Source organism: Rhea americana, unplaced genomic scaffold (assembly GCF_003343005.1).
Source record: "Rhea americana isolate MKP2758 unplaced genomic scaffold, rheAme1 scaffold_20, whole genome shotgun sequence".
Lineage (NCBI taxonomy): Eukaryota > Metazoa > Chordata > Aves > Rheiformes > Rheidae > Rhea > Rhea americana.
In genome coordinates this window covers 8,240,155-8,261,986 of record NW_028186150.1, presented here as the reverse complement: position 1 = coordinate 8,261,986, position 21,832 = coordinate 8,240,155, and positions in this window count along the sequence as shown.

The following is a 21,832-nucleotide window of genomic DNA, read 5'->3' as shown; positions in this document are numbered from 1 at the left end:
GCTCCTGAGGCAAGTATTAATTGCCCCATAAAACACACCCTGTCGTGTCTTGCGGCTCAACATGTTAYGTGTCTGTGCAAACTTGTTTTATAGCCTTAGCAGCCCACTGCTGCTTCTGAGAAATGTTTTCCTTTTAATGGGGGAAAGAAAAACAACATTTAAGTATTATAACGGTGACGAGGAAGGAGAATGCTATAGAATATCCCTGGCCAGAAAAGCCATCACAGATTAAACACCTGTTATAAATGGATGCACATATATTATTTGTATTAAGGAGTTGTACAGCACATATATTATTTGTATTAAGGAGTTGTACAGCCAGAGAACATATCCATCTCCCCTAGCTTGAGATGTTACCTGATAGCTGGGGCAAACTTTGCCTTAAATTGGGACAGAAGCAGGGCACGTGCAGCTGCAGCCCCAGCGTGGCAGCRCCCTGAAGAAATTGTGCTTAATGCTCTTGAGATGTCAGACTCTGTCGCCTTGTTGCATGGATATGCCACTTGCTGCAGGTATGGCTATTATTCATCTTAGATGTTTCCACAGTAATTCTAGCAGTTGAAAGCAACAGAGTAGATTTTTTCGCTATTGAGAATTTTAATTGTGCTTCCAGGTCTCCAAGTTCTCACTCCCACATCTCCAGGAATGTCAATGAACAGGCCAGCAAACAAATCGGGGATTTATACAGGCAAGTAGCTTTGCTGAAGGTTGAGTAGGATGATTTCTAATGTCTAATTGCAAGCATGTGGCTGAGTCTGAGACCATGTAAAGAGAAGAGTATCCTCATGCATGTATAGATATTAGTAGGCATTTGTATTTGGGGATGTAAATGCACTGTTGTGCCTAGTTTAGGTGCCTGCAAGTCTCCCTCTATACTGAATAGGAAGGGACGTTTTCCCCATTCATCTAGAAAGTTACCTCAGGTTATCTCCTGTCCCCTTCAGTTCTAATARCTTCCTGTGTTTGGTCTGAGTTTATCCGGGTCTCCTTCAGATACCAGACTTATTTCTGCTTTGGGCATAACCCAATCTCTTCTTTTTTCTTTGCATATTCCCTGCTATCCATTCCTGCATGAGTTAATAAAGTGACTTCTGGGGTTAATCCTTGCAGTCGGGGCTGGCTTCGCTCTTGTCCGTATTGCYGTGCGGTTGTTGTCTGAACTCTGCTCGTGAGCAGGTTTGGAGCTGTGCGCTGATCAGGGGCTTGGAACTTGCTGTTGCTCTGGAGAAGATATTTTTAGCTGGTTTCCCTGCGTGCAAGTGGTGGTTAATTCTAGATTTAATACCTGCTGTGCTTTGAGCTATTACACTTGTGGTATGGGAGTGTTTTATAGCCACTTTTCACTCCGTACCACTGGCAGAATGATTTCACGATGTGCATGGATGTTGAAGATTCAGGCCTCGATTTGTCAGTGTTTTGCCAAGTGTCTAGCATAGGCACCCAATTAAACTGTGATTTAGTTTTGCTTGGTTTGTGCTTTCCTAAATTTGGATGATTTTTCTGCTTTTAGCTCAGAAGTGAGGAAAGATTCAAAGATACACAAGTGACAAATCTCTGGCAAGGGGATCCAGCTGAAGTTCACCCATTTAGAAAATGGCAAAAATACCATTTTCTCTCCCAAAGCTAAAGTGAGTTTCTTACTGAGCTTTGGGTTCAAACATTCCTGTAGCTACATATGTTATAATCAATTTTGTGTATAATTAATATATAATATTTGCAGGCACTGCTGCTACACAATGGTTGAACAGGAAATTATTTTTATTTGCRGGTAATGTAATGTGAAATGAAAGGATACTCTGAATTTATGAATAAGTAAATCTCTGCGCTCCTGTTACAGGAGTTAATTCCATTATGTATAAATAGCTTTTTAGTTTACAGTTGTAAAATCAGGAGAAGTTGGAACCTCCTTCATAAATAAATGTTTTCAAGATTTATGAAGCGTTCCCTTTGTGTTCTCTTCAGGACAAACAAGGAACATGCTATTCCCCGTGAAATCCATTTTTGTGATTTATCAATCCTCTCTACCCTCGCTTGCACGCTAAGGTATGCGAGAGCCGCAGTGCGTAACACAGAGCCCCTTAAATCAAGGGGAAATGAGGAGGTTGGTTAAAGTAGATGAAGACTAAGTTGGCGGGGGCGCTTTGCGCGGCCGCGGTGGGAGCGGGAGCCGGCTGCGGAGCGCCGCCCTGCCCGGCGGGCCTGGCCCGGGGATCAGCCCGCTCCCGCCGGGACGGACGCCTGCGCGGGCTCGCGGCTGCCGCGGGCTCCCGACGGGGCGGCGATGGACCCCGAGTCCCTGCGGCACCCGGGCTGCGACCCCCTTGCGGACGTTTAGTTACAGAACAGCCTAAACTAATCTTTTATGGGAGCATCAGGAGTCACTAGCGTTTAAAAAACTAGGGCTGAGGTGGAAATACAGCTTTAATCTTTGTGCCTTCTGTCAGTGGAAAAACTTAGAGGGTTGGGCTGAGGGAAGTAAGTGGCTCAGTATGTTTTTCTTGCATGAATTTATACAGGGACAAGCTGATGACTTTCTGCAGGTGTCCAAGCAAAGAATAGGCACGCTCTGGTAAGAGAGGTTCAACGCAGGGACGTGAAATTCCCAGTGGTGTGTCGACCRCGGCGCTAGGCACTAGCCGTGGGAGCTACGCCTGTTACTTAGGCACGCAGTTGCACGTGCAGTTTGCTCAGAAAAAGCGTCTAAATGAGGTTAAGGCATCGGCCAAACCAGCATCAACCCAAAGAAGTTCATTAAAACAGTAAAAACAACTTTCCTTGGCTGGCTGTTTGCCTTTAGACTGTGGTTGTGTTGGAAGATACCGAAGTAGATGCTTTCCTGTAGAACTAGGATAGCTTTTTATCTCCGACACRCTGCCTGTAAATAACAGCAACGTAATTTGCCTGGTAGGCTGTTGGGGGTTTAAGCAGTCTGCCYGCACAGCGTGGCCGAGGGCAGTGCTCGGGGCTGCGGCGTGCGCTGCTCAAATTTAGAGCTAAAAATAATGTTTGACTAGACAGGAGGATCTAAATCCGCTCCTTCTCGTACAGCACTGGGAATAACGTCGTGGTGGCTGGYGCCCCTCTGCCCGGGAGCGGGGCCGGTGGAAAGCGGCGTTTGGGGGCCTGTCCCGCGGGAAAGGCGCGGGGGTGTCTGAGGCGGTCGCCGCCCTCCCTGGAAGCGCAGCGCGCCGTCACGTCGGGTTCTGCCACGGGCTGCGTGACAGCGTTACGATAGGGTCCCGGGCGCTGAGGAGGACCCGCTCGGGTGCAGCYCGCCGCTGGGTCGGCGGGGACGTGAGGCTGCTGCTCGCGCGCCCTGCGGCGCTCGGCTGGCGCCGGCCGAGGCAAACGCCCCGTGGTCCGCGCCGGGGCTGGGTTTCGCCGCCCGCCTGACGCTGGTGCGGGCGGGAGCCGGAAATCGCGCGGGCCCGGCAGGGCYGCCTGCGCGTTGGGGGGCCGGCTGCAGCGGCCGAGGCACCCCCGCGGCCTGGCCGGAGCTCTGCCCCGGTGGGCCACCGCGGACCACGCGTTGCGGAGTTCACAACCGGGGCAAGCCTTGGGGGAAGGAGGGCGCCGAGGTCGCGTGCCTCGCTGCCCCCCGCAGCCCCCCGGGCCGCCGCTGTCACCGTGCCTGCGGCCGTGCTGAAAGCCCGCGGCCGACCGGCCAGTGTGACACTCACAGTTGTTGAAGGATAATTTTTTCTGGGGAGGGCTTGGGGGAGAATATGGTGCAGCCAATTTCAGTGATGGCCCAAGTGRGCCAATAGTTGGAACGTAAGTGAAAATTGAGATGTTTTTGCAGGATTGAATTGGAGGTTTTTATATGCTCCCCTCCCCAGCTCACTAAGTTTAAAAAGTAATTTAAAAAGAAGAGGAAAAACATGCAGAAGTGAGGCKATTGGTGTTGGTGAGGGTTAAAGAATACAAATGCTGTGTCAGCTCCTGTCCTCGGAGAGCCTGCCGGGCCCCGAGGCACCACATCCACAGTCATCTTGGGCGAGTAAATAACAAAAAGGGAAAAATATCTTAGGCCATTGCCTGGAGAGAGGCTTAAAAGTATTSAGAAAGAGGAGGCGAGCAGTAAGCCGTCCTCGCAGCTCTCCCCGGAGCGGGAGGCCTCTCAGGAGTAGCTTTTCCAAACCCCGGGAAGGCACGGGCACGCGGGCGCTCTGCGGTGCCGGTGTCGCAGCGGCGCGCACCAGAGCGTACCTTCTGTGCGTGARTTTGCCTGACGTGGTTTTAAAGTCTCCGTGGGGTATTTGCTGCTGCTATCGGTTAAACCTGAGAGCCCTGATTATATTACCCTTGGAATTTGATGGCCTGTTTTATGCGGGAGGTCAGCCCAGACTGTAATGGTCCCTTCTGGCCTTCCCGTTTATGAACGTGAGGAGCGAAGGGTCTCATCCTGCGCTCGGTCGGCCATCCGAGCACGGTAGCATACAGTAGGTGACCTCAGTAACGTAAACCACAGGCATCAGTGAAGCGCGCTCTCTAAATATTTGGAAGTTCAAACTCCAAGTATCTATCACTGATTTTTAACTGAAATATTTGCTTCTTAGATATAAAGCTGCGGAATTTTTACATATGTTTCATGTAAGGGATGGATTTAAGTTGCTCTTTGATTCTGCTGATCATGTCAGGTTAGACATGTGCTGTTAACGTAGCACGAGGCTGTGCAAGGAAKATGTCTGGGATCGTGAGCAACTTTCCTTGTGTTACAGTGTGGCTTGCCGGCTCTGATCCTTGTTTTACAGCACTTCAGCGAGGCACTCGTACTTTGTCATCTCATGCTGTTATAGCTATGATTTCCAGCAGTTACCTATATATATATATTTATATGTATTTTTTTTTGACAGAACCTTGTATGTTGCACTCCTACTCCTCTGCTGCTCCCATCCCAGTGAAGCACATGGAACATCCCTACTGACCCAAATCTCCTGCATGTCTTGGGTTGGCTCTGTAAGGGAGCTGAGGTTAGGTTAGTTTCCTCTGTCACCTTAGGATGTCACTAATGACAAGGAAAATTCAAGATGTATCTTCCCCTGGAGACCTCTTCTAACTTACTAACTACTTTGATACTTCAGTGTCAGAAAACAATGTCAAAACCCCGTTTTCTTAAAAGCCTGTTCTAGAGGTTGAAAGAAAACACAAAACTACAGTAATGTGAAGAAATTGAGTAAGTTTTTATCTTTTCTGATTCAATTTAATATACAGTCAGGACTGAACTCCTAACTTAACAACTTCAGTGTTTATAAACATATAAGCTAAAGAGCTGCTGTGAAGATTAATTTTGGATGTAAACACTAATGTATGCTCTACCTTGGTATTTCTTGATAGTTGAATGAGTTGCAGTCTTTTCTGAGTAAATCTCTTGCTAATTGTGGGTAGATCAAGAGTCACTTTGTGTTGTAATTCCCATCTGGTCTCATAAGCCAAGCAGAGTGATTGGATGTTTGTTCTTCACCAACAACCTAAATGATACAGTAAATGGTACCAAGAATGATCCACATGGCAGCACCATTTCCGTGGCCTGATCAAGGTCACGGYGTGTTCTTAGCAAACAGTGTGCTGGTACTGGAGAGCACCCTGCCAGACCAGGGAGCAATTGCTGCTGTGGGAAGGATTTAGGAAAAGTTGTCTTTTTTGGCAAGGCAAATGAATGACCCTGCATGTCCCACCTAGCTTCTACCTGGGYGATGAGCACCCATTGGCATGTGCAATGAAGCTGCTGTGCTTTGAACACTGGAAACCCCTTGGGTTCAAAGGGTCCAAACCCTGTGGGAATCAGTGTTTCTGTTCCTGAGGCCAAACTGGGACTTCCCCTCCRAAGAGGGGCCTGATGTGAGAAGGATGTGTGCTAAGATCACTGGAGGTCAGCCCATGAGTAGCTATTAGGTTGGAGGCTCCAAAATGGAGACAAGGAAGACTGCTACCCCGTTCTGAAAAGTTTCATTCAGTGCTTAAGGAGTTCTAAGAGATTAAAAATGAGGGAAACATCCTCATTAAAAATAAATAAAGAAAAAGAAATAACCTGGGACCAATCATCTCCTTTTAGATAGAAAGGCAGTGTTCAAATTTTGAATTTGCAGCATGGAAATGCAGATGTTTCATGTTCTGAAAAGTCACTTAAAAAGCAATCATCCATTTTAAAATCCCTTTTTCAAACAGACAGAAACCCTCCAAGGACAGGGGGAAATTCTTCAGTAACCAGTGTGTTCATGTTGCATTTTATATGCAAGAGGGACAAGTTGACCATATAATTTCAGATGGAACCAGCAGATTTCCTGCTGTGTTTTTTTTTTTTTTTTTGCAGACCTGTTATTCTTGTTGTTAAAGTTGTTCTCAAGCTTGAGACTGAATATGGCTATGAAAATCCCAAAGTATCCTCTAAAGGAGAGCAGTATCATCAGTAGAATAACCCAATAATGCCACAAGAATGTTAAACTTGTGTTAATTAAAAATAGGTATGGAGGATGTCTAGCATGTTAAAGTCCAGTAATCCTTGATATCGAGTTTAAAATGTGTGGTTCGTAGGTGGAAAGRAAGTTGTGTAAAACACTTCATCTGTATTCCCCCTGCTCGTAAAGCCGCACGGGATGACGGGGTGCGCCGGGCCGCTGGTCCGAGTCCAGCGGTTTGTATTTGCTTGGGCAGCGCCYGTTCGAGAGCAGCAGGAGGGAGCAGAAGCACCGCGTAGCGCTGCCCCGGGGTAGCGGGGCGCCGCCGGGGCAAAGCCTGCGGAGTTTGCCACGGGGTGTTGAGAGCCGCTTTGGCTTGCGTGTAGCACCGCACCTTCTGAGTTTTTTAAAATTCAAGTCCTTAGTGCTTTAGATGTGGCTAGTTTTGCATTTAATGAGGTGCTGCTAATTTTCAGTTTAGTCTATTTGTTCTTCGTTACAAGGAGCAGAAGCAGCTGCTCGTTCCCCTTGAGACCCTTCACATAGGGCACCTGCACCCACCCACGTTCCCTCATAAATTGTTCTCTGAGCTAAAACGAGCTCTTGGTGTTCATTTACTTGCTTTTGGCAGATTTAAGTGGGAATATAAATCTGCATCCGCTTTTTGATTCGCAAATGCATTTTATTCCATAAAGAATTCATGTGGGCACATATGAAAACGGCACCTCTGTTTCTGCTAAGTTATAGTCTTTCCCTCCTGTCAGATTGTTTCTCTCCCCTGCCCCAGTTTGCTTGCTCCGGTATTGCTAAATAACGGGAGTTTTAGTGCTGCCAGAACAGCATATTCACTAGCAATTCTGGATTCTGACATCCCAAAGCCCTGGAGTCATATTTCAGGCCTGGATGGCACTTAAAGGCCCATAATCTTTTGCTGAATGGGTTTTGCAATACGCAAGCTGAGGCAAATTATTCAGTTTAAGGACCTGAGGTGCTGCGGGAATTCGGGGCTGGAGTGCGTGGCGTATGCTGTTGCTTTTAATTATTTATTTATTTATAAAAATGTTTGCACAGGAAAACCTGTAGGGATGGAGCGTTTTGCATGCCGTCAGCTCCTGGCACCGTGGCCTTGGGAAGGAAGCCCTAGCCGGTGCGCTGTCCTTGGCGTTCACAGCGCGGAAAACTTGCTGTGGGAAAAGGCATTTGTGCCGAAGCAGGGTCAAAGCTGGGGAGCAGGCTGGGTTTTTGGGGTGGGGGGGAAAGCAGGGACACAGGGAGGTTCTTGAGAGCAAGTCTTTAAGGTCAGGGAGAGTGGGATTTATCAAGAATAAATAAATGCGATCCACAGGCCTTGACGATAACGAGGCTTTGATTTGTTTGACATGGAAAACATTTATTGAGGAAGATGAATGTCTGTGGCCTGGTGAATTTCTGGCTGTTTTCCCCATGTGACTTGGGGAAAGCTCCTTCTCTGATGTGATTAAAAAGGAAAAGATTTAGCAGGGTGAGCTGAAACTCCCTGTCCCCACTGAAAAAGCTTGCCAGGATATTGCTAGGATATATCTGAGTAGAGCAAATAACTTTTATTACGGCTAATAAAAGATTCCCAAAGGTGCTCAAGTAAGTATGTTTTAAGGATTCCCCTTGGGCTGAGTCTGTGATACAGCATGACATATGAATCCATATAGTGGCATTGCCTCCTCCTAAATAAGACATAAGGTAAGACTTGACTACATCAGGACAGAACTTTTTTTTATCTCAGTTTAAAAAAGAAAAAAACCACATAGATTTAATGTGTTGGATATATTTAATATTATAAATACATAAAATATCTTGAATATATATGGTCTTTATTTCCTGTTATTTTTAGAACTTTGTTTCTGTGGTTCTACTGATATTTTTATTCTGATGATTCCCCTGAATTGTTTTATATTATCCTCTTTCTGTCACCCATAATGTTTTTGGAGCATTACTCTAGGGTTAACATGGAGGCTGTTGTGCCAGGATCCCCTCTCCAGGTAAATGTTACAGGTGGTGTGCTTCTATTAGGAATTCAGCCCTTCTAGTTTCCTTAAGAGTTTCAGCTGGGTTCACTGATCTCTTTCCTCCTCTGTAAAGGACTACTGCACTGGAAGCAAAGTGTAGGTGTGCTTCAGAGGCAGGTTGGTAGTGGGCATCTTTCAAAACAAAATATGTAATCAAAATTTCATTTCTAACAGGTAACCAGAGACTAATGGAAATACATGTGCAATACAATCATCCTTTCCTTGTTTGTTCTTACTCACCCTGTAGTGACTTAGCCAGGAGATGCAGGAAGAGATTTGCAGGCTAAGGTTTTGGCCCTTAGCTGAGATTCTTATTGCATTTATAGAACATTTTGGAGAAAATACTTGTCTCTAATATGAGCAAGAGAAGACAGGTGATTATGCAGTGATTGTACAGATTTAAATGTAAGGGCCAACTGCGCAGCTGAGTTTTAAATTGTGGAGCCATGCTGTTTGTAACCAACTCAATCAGGTGCAAAATTCAAATCCCTTCAGCATGCTAGCTTTGCAGCTCAGTAGTACTATTCAAATGAATTACACTGATTTCATACACTTAGTTTTCTACTTTCCAGGAATTACTCAAAATTACAGGAGAAATCATCCTTTCCAACCTTACCGCTGCTCTCCATAACACTGTGTTGGCTCAGGAGCCGTGTTGCTGCCTGTGCGTGCTGCAGCCCTGCTCAGGGCCAACTTCTTGGCACGCTCCACCGCTGCTTTTTGGCAATGCCACCATAGTTTAACTTCAGCAACCTGAAGGACCAGTTCTGCCAACAGTTTAAAGGCATAGCTCTTATTGAACATGAAGTGTTTAAACTGGTATGGCTTTCTACCCTGTAGGAGTGTTGGCAGCTTTCACATTGGAATCTACCTTTTTCTTCTCCATTCCCCCTGCCCCCCCCCCCCACTGCTGAACTTTGTGCATGCTAGGCTGGAGATGCGTGATGGAGCTCCTCAGAGCCTGTTCTGTGCCCTGTGATGGGGCAGTGGTTTGGAAAGTTAGTCACATTGTGCTTTTCTGTGTAACCTGTCTCTGTAACAGCTTTCTGGCAACCTGGAACAGTTTAGATGGGGTGACCGGATCAGATTCAGTGATGGGATTTTTGCTGTCAAAGTTTTTTTACTTATTTGTATTAAAAGTATGTGTCTTTTGCAATTCTTCTGGCTGAATTCAATATTGAATGAAAGAGCTAGTGGTACTAGTCAGCATCAATTGAGCTCATGCAGCCTTATGCCCTGGTGGTACCTGTTTTGGAGTGCACAACTCTGCTGATGTCTCAGCTGAAACTGCAGTGTTCCCAGACAGCTTCTCCTTGCAGGTAGCTGGCCTAGGCTCACACTCTAAGGTCCATCTCTGTCCATCAGGGAGGTTAAGTTTCCTCCAGAAAGCATCAATGGGAGGAACTCAACCCTGATTGCAGGACACCTCTGAGCAGGTGCAACGTGTTGTGGACAAGCATGGTGGCTATCTATCATATCCCAGGTGTGTGGTGCCAGCCAGAAGCAAGGTGGGCAGGAGCAAAAATRTTAAAATAATCTGGCCACCTATTCACGTAGGCTATTCTGGCTGCCAGGGGCTTGAGTGAGTGCTTGAGGTCTTGGCCCTCCATTTCACAGGTCTCCTTGCAAAAGCCATAGTCTGATTATGACTAGTATCTTCATCAAGTGGCAAGATTGAAGAAATCAGCCAGAGCCCTGGCTGTCTGGGCCCATGATTTTTCTTGAGTTAACTGCCTTAAAGCATAGCTTATTGGCAAGCACTCCACAGTGCTCAGAAGTAATTTGCTGTTGCTGTCTACATGGGTTGCAGCATCCAACTGCTCTTTGTCCTTTGGAACAGGCAATACTGGGGATATGAATTTAGATACGCAAATGTGACACTCATGGGTTGTGTTGTCTGTTTTTTTAAAAATGTATATTAGACACATTCTTGGCATTTTGGTATGGACTGCTGCCTTCAGAAATGTTTTGTAGGATTTATATGCTTTTACACTGCTAAACTGTATTATATTTCCTATATTTGCATTGGCCTAAATGGATTAAATTTGGCTAAAACCTTGGATTTTGTTCAGCTTTCTGGTGGAAACTTATTTTTACTATAGAGTCAGATAAATACGAAGTCTTGAAAAACAGAGGATTTGGAGTAAGAGTAAGTTGCTTGTTTACCTAGAGTTTCCCCAAAAGAATGTAGTGTTACTGTGTTAAGCTTTGGAAGATCTTAGTCCCAAAGTGATAAAATTACTGAAGTGATATTGCATGTGCTTTAAGGAAGAAATTCTAAATAACTAGGTTTAGAAGTTCCTGAGAGCTTCTTAGATGTTTGTCATTTGTGTGACATTYCCAAAGCGGAGTGTATCAAATAGCTTGTGGCTTAAAGGCCATGTGACGAGATCCTGGCACCTGTGGCTGCAAAGCTCATCTAGATTGTGGTGTCACTGGAGCCCAGGGAAGTGCGAAGACTCACTGGTTGCTATGTGTTTCAGAAACTTGATATGTTTGCTCTATATTTCAGAGAGACATTCAAACTTTGCTGAAATTAGTGTGGAGACTTTTAAGCTCCTTAGGATTGGAGCAGATCCCAGTCTGAGGCCCTCAATATGTCTGAGAGTCTGAGCCTTGGTGCTTGCCTTGATAAAGGAAATGTCTTTTCTAACTCAGATGTACTAGAAAATCCCTATTTTTCTTTCCTTTAAAAAGAGGAAAAAATGAAATGGAGGAAGACCCAGATATCCCCRAACTTAGTGATGCCACAGGGTATCTTCGTAAGCAAAATGGGATTTAGCTTCCTTCTTGAAGTAAAGTGCCCACCTTGATAATCTGAAAGCACTTGCCTGCCTTATTAGGACCTATCTGGAAAAAGTCACTGTGTCCAATTACACAGAGCTCATTAGATCCACTAAACTTAAATATTCAAAACTTCTTGTTTTCCATGTGGTTGTCTCCAGAAGGGATTTATTCTGTTCTTCTGTACAAGGCCAAACTGTTTTATTCTAGCTTGGTTTTCACTGGCAGTGTAGTTCTAAGGAATCACTTCCGTCCAATTTGATGCATCCTAATTACTTATGAACTGTTTCCCAAGATGCAATGTAAATTGATTAGATGAAGGAAGATCTGACAGCAGTACAAAAAGTAATTTTCTTTAGAGCTTTATCTTAGAAGAATGTCATTACTGTTCACTCCTAAAACATGCCTGTCGGTCATGCCAGCAGTGTTGAGAGCATCCCCAGTAACATTGGGAGGGGTGGTCATAGGTATTCAGTGAGGTTTAAAATGTCCAAATTGAAACAGAAGCCCCAAAGGTCTGGGAAACACTAAGGTGGTTATTTCAGGATTATTAACRTAGACCACAGTGAAGGCTTATGCAGCTGATTTCTAAGGTTTTTGGTTCAAGTTGAGTGTAACAGTATGAAAGATGTCCTACTTGCTTCGTTTTTAGCAAATGAAAAAATGTATTACTTAAAAGAAACAGTAAACAGTCTTATGTCTAACYTCTTGTTTGATACCAGGTCTCCTTCCATTGGAAAATACTGGGGTATTACTGGATGTGTTGAAGCTTATTSTTTAATGTCTTGCATGTTCCTGATTGAGTTTCTTGTGTTCTGGTCAATCTTCTACAGGTGCATCTACTATGTAATTTTAAGTGTAATAACTAAATGGCTAATTAGTGCTGACACATAGTGGTTTCTTTTTTTTTTTTAGGGTAAACTTAATTCAATATAAGAATTTCATATTGAAATTCAACTGATCTCTATGTTGAAGAGATCTTTTCCCATTGTTAGAGGAGAGGAGATAACWTTTTTGGGGAAAAAAGGGCAAACAATGTGGGGATTTTCTTGAGCACGAGAACAAAGCTCAGGAGGACTRTGACATCTTTGCGAGAGAGTTGTAAAGAGGTGTATGGAGTCTGAACCTCCATCTCTTTGCATGCAAATCTTCACACCCTGTGTGATACGGAGATCATGCACTCTGCCTTCCATGTTCTCTTTGGGTGGYTGGTAGTAGAATAATGAATTGTATAAAAGGTAGTTTCCCTTTATTTGGTATAATAAATTGGATCTAGCCTGTCTTTAGCATTGTAGACTTGATTTTTTTTATCTGCTAAGGAAAAGGATGGGCTTTGGTGTGTATCCCCCCCTCTTCCTCCTCCAAAAAATAGGTGGCTCTGATTTTCCACTCAGAGCATAACTTTTATTCTGAGGAAGCTGAATCTTATCAGATACGTACTTTAGTGTGGATGGAAATTATATTCATGAAGAATGCATGCACAACTGGGAGACTAGATTAGTCATTGCCAAAGTACACCTGTTCAGTGCTGGGGAGTCAACTGTCCTATAATCCACATGCTTTGAGAGAAGGGTGTTTACTGAAGTGGGCAAGACTGCTTGCCATTTTTTCATACAAGTTGAGGGAAATCTGAAAGTTTTTTTTTAGGAAGATATTACATACATGTTCTTTCCTGCTTTCTTGCTTTATAACCATCTTCTAAGATTGATGTGAAAGATGAAGAGGTGTTGTTAAAATCTGTGTCATGACATGAGGTTGGCCATCAGCTGGTGATGGATTTATTCATAAGTCTTGTATGTATTTGCACATGGTGGGTTGCCAAGAATAGTAAGAAGAATGGAACAGAAGGCCTTTGCCAATCATAGTTTATAAGGCAGCCACATGAAGCACCATAAAAATTAGCTTCAGCCACTAAAATTGGAAGCACTCTAAAATGCAAATGTTACCTTTTAGACCTATTTGCAGCCACGCACTGGAGAATCTTCAAGTGCGTGGCTTGGAATTCTTGTGCAATTATAATAGCAAAGAATAGTGAAAACGAAAGAAAACAGAATAGTAGGAAGCTTTTTGCATGTATTCCAACTTCTGTGTTTTTTTTTTCAGTCTTCCTATCATGTGTCATTATGTGAATAAATCACTGAAATTCTTATGGTCTCGGTTTCTCAATTAGTGACATAAATGATTATAAATTAACATGGCCATCTGGAATGTGAAGAAATATTTATTCACAGAAGATGGTAATCTGCAATTGCTAAGCTCAGCATAAATTTATTTTTATAGTTGGTCTCATAAATATAATTCCATATATCAGAGTCACTAGATCCTCTGGACTATTCTGCATTATTAGTGACATTTTATTAAACTCTATGATGAAGCTGAAAACGGTAATTTGAAATACCTTAGCTGCAGGAATTGAACTTGAAATGCATGCATGTCTGTCTTTGCTTGTGCATGTGTATGTGAGAGAATAAGTCATCAAAAAAAGGAAAGCAAATGGCTTTATGAACTACATCATATTTCAATGAATAGCAATTTAAATACAGGACCTCTTTAGGAGCTTTAGAAATGAGGCCACTGAGTCGGTTTTGATCTGGATTCTTTACAGCCAACAAAAGGGTTAACTGCCTGGAAGAAGGTGGGCATTGCGAAGCACATTTTGCCTATGAGATAAAGATCATATGAAAATTTACATGTTAATGGAACATTTAAGGGAAAAAATTGCTCTTTGTCAATTGATTGTATAAATATTTTATCTAGTGTAATATTAGAGGAAGGCAAGCGTGAAGGCATTCAGTTTGAATAGTTTTTGAGAAGAAAATTAGGACATTATTGTTGAAGGAATAATATAAAATAGGGAGTTACAAGCACTTGATCTAAACTGTAAAAACCTTTCATGCACTCTGGCAGAAAGAGCAGATTAAATCCATAATGAAATGGGTAACTTTAGGCCTGCATAAATTTCCAAGCAGTCTCAGTTTCCCAGGAATCTCTCTCTGCTAGATTAATGGCCAGCAGCCTGCCACATAATGAAGTAGTTTGCCTTGGCAATGTGCTCATGAATTTATTATGGTGTCCACAAGTGTGCTATATGGCCTAGACATCTTTATAAATCCTGGATTTAGAGCTGCAGCGATGAGCCATTCTGGTCCTAATGGTGAGGCTGATTTATCACCACAGTCCTTCACTCCACCCTCCCACCCCCTCCCTGACACTTATAAAAGGAAAATACAGGTCATATCATTGATGGAAATGAAATGTGAAGGTAATTAGATAATGCCAAATGGATATGGGAAAAGGTGCACTGCTGAAATTTTAAATATGTTGGTAATTTTTTCCTTGGAGCAATTATATCAGGTTGATTTATTTTTACAGTTTATAATCACTTAACTACCTGTGGCTGATTTTAACCAGAGCTTGTGCCTTTGGAGACAAGAAGTAGAGCTTTTCAGTCCGTGATAGTTTATTGTAAATTCATTTATCTCAAAATACCTAATTTATTATGCAATTTACACAAGTCACAGCTCATTGCTGATGGGGAATAATGATTACCCATTTGGTTCCTTGTAAACTGTTCTCTGTGGCTTTATAAAATAATCAGCAGTCAAAGCTGCAAGGATTTAAAGAAATTGTGTTGAAACCAAAACCTGGCTTTTTCTTTAAAAGACATTGGAGAACAGCAGAACACAYGTTGTCTAGAGATGTTAAAAATCAATGCGTGAGTAGTCCCCCAAATTAGTATATTGGATATCTGTTACTTATATTTGTACTACACAAGGCTCAGCGCTTTTTAATGGGAAGATGAGCGTTTCCAAAAGTAACAGTAATGTGAAACTCCTAGCAAACCGAGGCAGCACGGCACTGAAAACGAAGGCACTGCCGAATTGTATCAGTGCGGTACTGGCCAAAAGCAATAGAGGGAGACTGGGAGGTCTCAAAAGGCCCTAAAGGAGTTAGGGGACCAAACAGCACTGGGGTGCTAAAGCAGCATAGCACTTTTATTTTATTTTTGAAAGTCTTAAACTACTGTAAATTGCAAGTTGCAAACAGTTCTCTGTCCTCAAGAGACTACTGTTGTGAAACAGCAATTAGAGGGTCTCTTTCCACTCTTCTTGTGCTCTCTGTATGTGCCAGATCTGTTTTTTGACTGTGTTGAAGGTCTGATATGGGGTGGGGGATAGCTGGGCTGAGCGAGGAGTCCTGGGGTTTTGAATTGCTCTTGACTTTTGAGTGGTAAAGTGCAGTTCTTCATAAGGAAGAAAGTAAATGCAGTGGTATTGAACCAGAGATGCAGGCAGTTCCAGAAGTGATGTTTTGCTTTTAATAACACACAAATTTTTATGTTCATTTTAGACTTGATACAAAGCTCCCTCTCATTATCAGCGGGATTTTTGCTATTGAATGGTTTTAGGACAAGCCTGTGAACTCCACTGAAATGGTCCCGAGTTCCTGGCCTCCTCTAATGAGCTTAGATTTAATGCTAACTCTTGAAATGCCTGATGACAGCTCAATGAATATTTTGGTTATTCTGGGGCTAGTAAGCACTTAAATCACAAAGGCAAGAAAAGGAGCCATGTTGTCTCCACTCACTAGAAAAGATGGTTTCCATGGGGGTCCTCAGCTGTGCTTAATCCTCAGTTTCACTGGAAGTAGCTTGTTGAACCCTTGTTGAAGTTACTGCTCATCTATGTGATGGAAGACTGTGTTCAATGGACACTGTTCTGCGGTGGTGAAATTTGATTGAATGAATCAAATCCACAGAGCTTGATAAAGCTCTCAMAGATCTGCCTTCACACACACAGTGAATTGCTTATAGCTTTGACATGCCTGTGTCCAATCTGACTCTGCAACTTTTTGGGACGTAAATTTTGCCTAACTTTAAACAGTGCTCTGCCTGCCGTGCAGTTATTGTTCTTGCTCTGAAGCAGTTGGGTCGAATCAAAATCCTGTCTCAGCAAGGAGAGTTTTCACTTGCAGTTCATCTGACTCCTACAGCTTGTTACTCACGAAGTAATACTGGGCAAGGATTGCATTAGGCCAACAGCTTGGAGTTACGTGGAACAACTCTATTTGCTCCAAGAGGCACAACTTGTCTGCAGTGCCTTGAACTCGAGAGCTGCCAGATCTTTACGTGCTCTGCATTTGACTGCTAGATCCCCCCCTCTTTTGGCACACCTAGTTTGTCTGGTCAACTCGGAACATCAAGTCTAGATTAAAACTGAGCTGCTTTAGTTTTGTGAGCCCAGGCGCACACAGCTGCTGGGATGTATTGCTGTTCTCAGAGTGTGACCTGTCCTAAGGCTGATGATCAGTAAAAGAGGAGGAAGGAGCCTGCCCTGCTGCTTTTAAAAATAATCTTGCACTGAAAAAGCAATGTAGGAAATTAGTGGCAGATCAGAAGTGAAGATTAGATGTATCCAGCAGGGTCTGAGATGTTGTAGCACACATCTAACACTATTGGTGTGCAAATTATGCTTAATTAGACTATCCAGTACTGAATTTGGCCCCCAGAGAAGAAAAGATCAGCAGGGTTTGAATATTGCCAAAGGACTTTTGAACCCAACTTGACAACTAAGACTTGCACATGTCTAGAGGCAATAAAAAGGCAGATGATCCAGTTTCTGAAATACTGACTTGTGTTGGAGAAAGAAAGGCAAGGACTGTGTTTGCCTCCCTCTCCCTCTCCCTCTTCCCATAAGTGCAGATATGGATGCCTGGGTCCATTGCTGGACCTGCAGTGTAGTGGTAGTACCCAGATTCAAGGATGTTGATATCAAATTATTGTACAACATTGCATGCAAAGCAGAAATTTGGCTTTAGTGAAGCTTTTGAAAAGGATTGGCTATCCAGAGGTGGATCTGGATCCAAAATTTTCAGGTTTGGTACCTTGTCATCCTTCTGCACTGCTGTTGCCTCTACTTGAGTTTTCGTTATGAAACTATTTGGCTTTGAGATGAGTAACTTGTGTGGCACCTAAGTACCTCTGGTTGCTGCATCTCGCAGCCAAAGAAGGGCTGCTAGAAAGTGCTGTAGAAATGAAGGTTCTGACACCCAACCTCTGTTGAAAGATCAATGGGAATGAGAACTTCACAGCCTGATAAGTTTCTCACGTAAACTTCCTTCCTGTCTATTGAGGGTAATTTTCTTTATGACAGCATTATGAGATCTGCTTATACCGAATTGTACTTTAGTTTCCTGAAAATACAGTTGAAGTAAAACTCTTATAGCTGAATTTTAAATTATTTTTTTTGTTGTCAGGTAACTTCTAGCAAAGAAAATTGCAAATCTTTCTACAACTGAAGTAACTGTCATTTTTGTTCCTGGAGGAGAGTGGAACTTTTCTTTCAAATGTGGTTTTAGTAACGTTGTATTGGTGTAAGAGATGAGAATATGAAAATGTAATTGTTGTGACAGTCTTCTATGGCAATAAGGATTTGATTCCTAAGTGTGTATTTTAAAGTATGAATCTTTTGAAGTTTAGAAGGAGTTTAAAATGTGAGTTTTGAGTGAAAGAGGTAAAATTGGAATATATAGGAGCTCTTATCAAAATACCTTCTTCTACCCCCCCCCTTAAATAAAAAGGGAAAAGGAAAGAACAGTCCTGCATGTTTTGTTGTGTAAATGAGTTASTCTCAAATTCTCGGCATCAAACATTCAAGGCTGGAAGTAAAAATTCTGCATGTTCCTGGGGAAAACTTGATAATGATGTATTTTTGATCAAATATTTGTTTTATAAGTTTCCAAACCTTCACATATCGCTTTGAGCATGATTGGSGCTGGCACTGTTCCCTACATTGGTTGAGGAAAGCCACCACAATTATTTGCTCTTTGCCCAGAAATAAATTCTCACCTTCTTGGGAGACTCACTGCTAGCTTTTTGTCAGTGCACTTTGCTTTATGTGAAATGYGCCGGTGTCTGTTGTGAAATGCACYGAATTGCTCTGTGCCACAAATGCTGGATCCAGTTCTGCAGCCCTTAGTTACACCCCATGGAAATCTTATCCCAAAAGTTTACTGGTTTTGCTGCCAGYCCTGTTGTTCACGGGTAGGCGTCTCCRGGTGGACTGGGCGACGGCAGTATTCATAATAATGCATGTTCTTGTGGCATGTTATTTAGCACTTGATGTTTTTCCGTGGTAAGATTTTTCAGGCAGAAAAGGGTGCATACAGTTCAGGGAGACAGTGCAGAAGCCTGATTGCTGAAGTCTTCAGTAGCTGCTTTCTTTAATAAATGCCTCCTGTAATTCTGCATGGTCTGACAGTATGCCACCCCATTAAGTATGTTTTAGTTGATCCTTCTAAGGTAACGTACTGCGTACTGGTTCTGAGGGAGCTAAATAACTCTTGAAAACATCTGCTGTCTATATCTTTGGTTTTCAGGACTACTGTAATAAGCCTAAAATTTCATTTAACTCAGGTTTAAGATTTAGAAGATAAGTACTGTACAGTTGACTAATCAAATAGTCATAAAAGCTCTTTTCTGAACTGTAATTACATTTATTCAATTCTGAGTTTGATTTATTTTTTATTTTAATTGTCAGCCTTGCTACACCATGATGCTAATAGAAATGTTATTGCAGCCAATATGGGCAAAAATGATGTCTGATGATTATTAATGAGAGCAATAAGAAGGTATCTTCATATAAAGTCAGCATTAAAGGAGTAATTCATTTTACCTGATATAATTAGATTGTAGCATTTAAATAGCCTGGGACTTCCTCTTAATTGTGATTAGTTGTAGCTTCTTSCTTTTAGTATAGTATTTAACTCTTCTTCCACTACTGCTTCTGTTTCTTTTATGAAGTAATTAAACATGAATTGCTTGGTGCTTTTTAATAAATATATCTGAGGATTTAGTAGCTGTTAAATGGAATAGCTGCCTGTTAGAGATATTTATGCACAGCACCCATAGCTAGAGGTGTAAAGATAATGCTTCATGCTAATGTTTTATATTGCACGTAATTACACGAATGCATCAGTTCTTGCTTTGGTTGCAAGAATCACAATAGATGTCTTTAGGAGTGATTGTAAAGCAGAATTTTAAGAGAATCAAATGTATGGAGGGTAATTATCTTTATTTTGCCAAGGGATAAAAAAAAACGCACAAAGGCTTGTCTGGAACAGTGGTCACAAATGAGTTGGTTTGAGATTTTGGAGTGCTGAGACCCGAGCCCCTGCTTTCTCCTCCAAGATGTGGTCTTTTGGATGCCCTGGAGGTGAGTCTTCTCCAACACTGACCTGTTTTGCCCCCAGAAAAATCTACTGTTACAGGTGGCCTCAGTCTAGTCATTTGCTGTCCAGTTTCTGGTGACTTGACTTAATGTGAAGATTCAGCCCTTTTTTGAAAAGCTGAGTGTATTTTACAAACATAGACACAGAGTGTCACAGGGCAGAGAGTGGTGGGACCACACCTGTAGTATGCCAGGTTTTAAGGATTTAAAACAAAACCTTGTTTCACCCTTCTGTTAATTTAACTAGGTTTTGAAGAGCTCCAGTGATTCAGAATTTAAAATGATGGTCGCTTGGGAGCTATGATATAAAAGTTAGCCCATATTTATGACACTCTACTGTAAGAAATGAGCATGTATCAAGAGAATAGCCATGCTGATACATAGGAGCCATTTATCGCTTCTTGAGAAGTGCACATATTTCTTATGCCTACTGGTGCACCTGGAGAGATTCTCAGAGTCTGGCTGCTGCCATTAGCTCCCAGCTAATATACATTGATTTACTTGTACTCYAGAGTACCTGAGGATAGATAAGATTCTGCTGATCTGTCTTCCATGTTCCTTGCTGTGTGCATACCGTGCTTAGCTGTTAGGCTATTCTGGAATTAAGAGCATATGAAATGCCTTTCTTTTCTTTTGCAACCTATATGCTATTTAGTGAAAGGGCTGTAATCTGGGACCATCACTCTCTCACATTTTGCCTGTGTTTCCAAGCACACTATTTTGTGTTCTCTCCAGTATTTGCACATGTTAGAGATGGAAATAAGGCTTACTTGACCTAAGTAGTGGATCATGATGTTGCACAGCTGAGGACTGTATTCTCTGATGTCTTAAACAGTCTCTTCTAAGGTGTCTTTTAGGGCACGTTATTTGGGAAGCATGGATTCTGGAGGCAGCTGCTGTACCTATGTTGTAAGCAAAGGAACTATGGTGTTTTTTTAAAAAAAAATTGTACTTTTAAGGCTGACTCTAAAGGGTCATAAATACTAATTACATTAATACCAATTACACTTTTATATCCTATCCAGAACTTTGGAGGGTGTACAAGAAGGAGAGGAGGGATGGACAGAGAATACTGTTTCCAGAAGCTGAGGAGAGTGACTAGAAAACCAAATATGGGCCTTTCGAGAGTAAAAACTGATGGTGATTTTGAGGCATAACATGTTGTTAAGTAGATTTTTTTTTTATGTGGATAAATGTCCAGTAGAGCTTATGTTGAAACCACTAGGCTTATTTAGACCTGAGACACAAAGGCAGACTTGAACTCTGGCTCTCTGAGGCCCAATCTGATTGCTCCACTAAAATCTTTGTAAAAGCGTAGCTTTGGCAAACTGAGGCACGTTTTGCTTTCCAGTCTGTGTGGGCCATTTTGGTGTAGGATTAGACTTTTAATTTTCTCTAGAAAGGCAGATGTCAGAGAGAAGCCACCATATGTTTATGGTTGCTCAGTTTCTCTGAAGCATGCTGATAGAATAYGTAAAAAGGTCTGAAATGTTAAGCCACTAACTAGCTAAGTTTTATATGTTGCCATTATAGAAAGATTTCAAGAATTCATGACTAAGATGTGCAAGGAAGCAAYGGGTAGTCTTAAATTGTGTTGGTTTGATGAGGAGGGTTATAATTAGGGTAGGAAACCAAAGAGAACTGTTTCTCCAAGCTGAAATTGAGAAGCGATGAAAACTTACGTTTGTGCGTTACGCGAAGAGTTCGTCGAATTCTGGTATCCGAGTCGTCCCTCGCGGCTGCAGCGTTCGGAGCGTGCCTCTTTCCCGTGCTCGCTCAGCTATTTGAGAGCAGGCAGCAGAGTACTTCTTGGAACAAAATGCCTGGAATGGGCTGTTTTAAAGGTGAAGAATGTAKTTAAGTCCTCAGCTGCAGCTAATTTAATCTATAAGAAAAACGAGCTTTGGAAAATGTTGATGTAAGYATCCGCTTCCACCCGTGGTGCGGTGCCGCCTAACCCCTTTGGTAGTCCGCCGTCCTGCGAGGGAGGGCGGCTCGGAACGAGCTTTGCGTCCGGGAAGGAAGCCTCGCSGCGCCCAAACGGCGCTCGCGGCGGCGCCAAAAGCATTTTTCAAYTTTTTTTGTGTTCTGCTTTTATTTCTCGAATCAACCAGAGAACGAGCAGGTTGTTGCTTTCCGAGCTGCACCGTGGAGTTCCCTCCGTGGGTCGCAGGAACCCTTCGCTTCCTGTGCGCCGCCTTCGCCTGCCCCGCGCGGTTGGCGCTGACGCGGGTAGGGCTGCKCATCCGCAGAGGCGGCGGGAGGCCGCGGGAGCAAACAGCTAGTCTTCATCAGTGCCTGCCCGCTTCCCGCCTGGGGCGTCGTGAGCCGAGCGCCGTGTGTTAACGTAGCGCTTCAACGCGGGCCGGCGCCGCGCGGG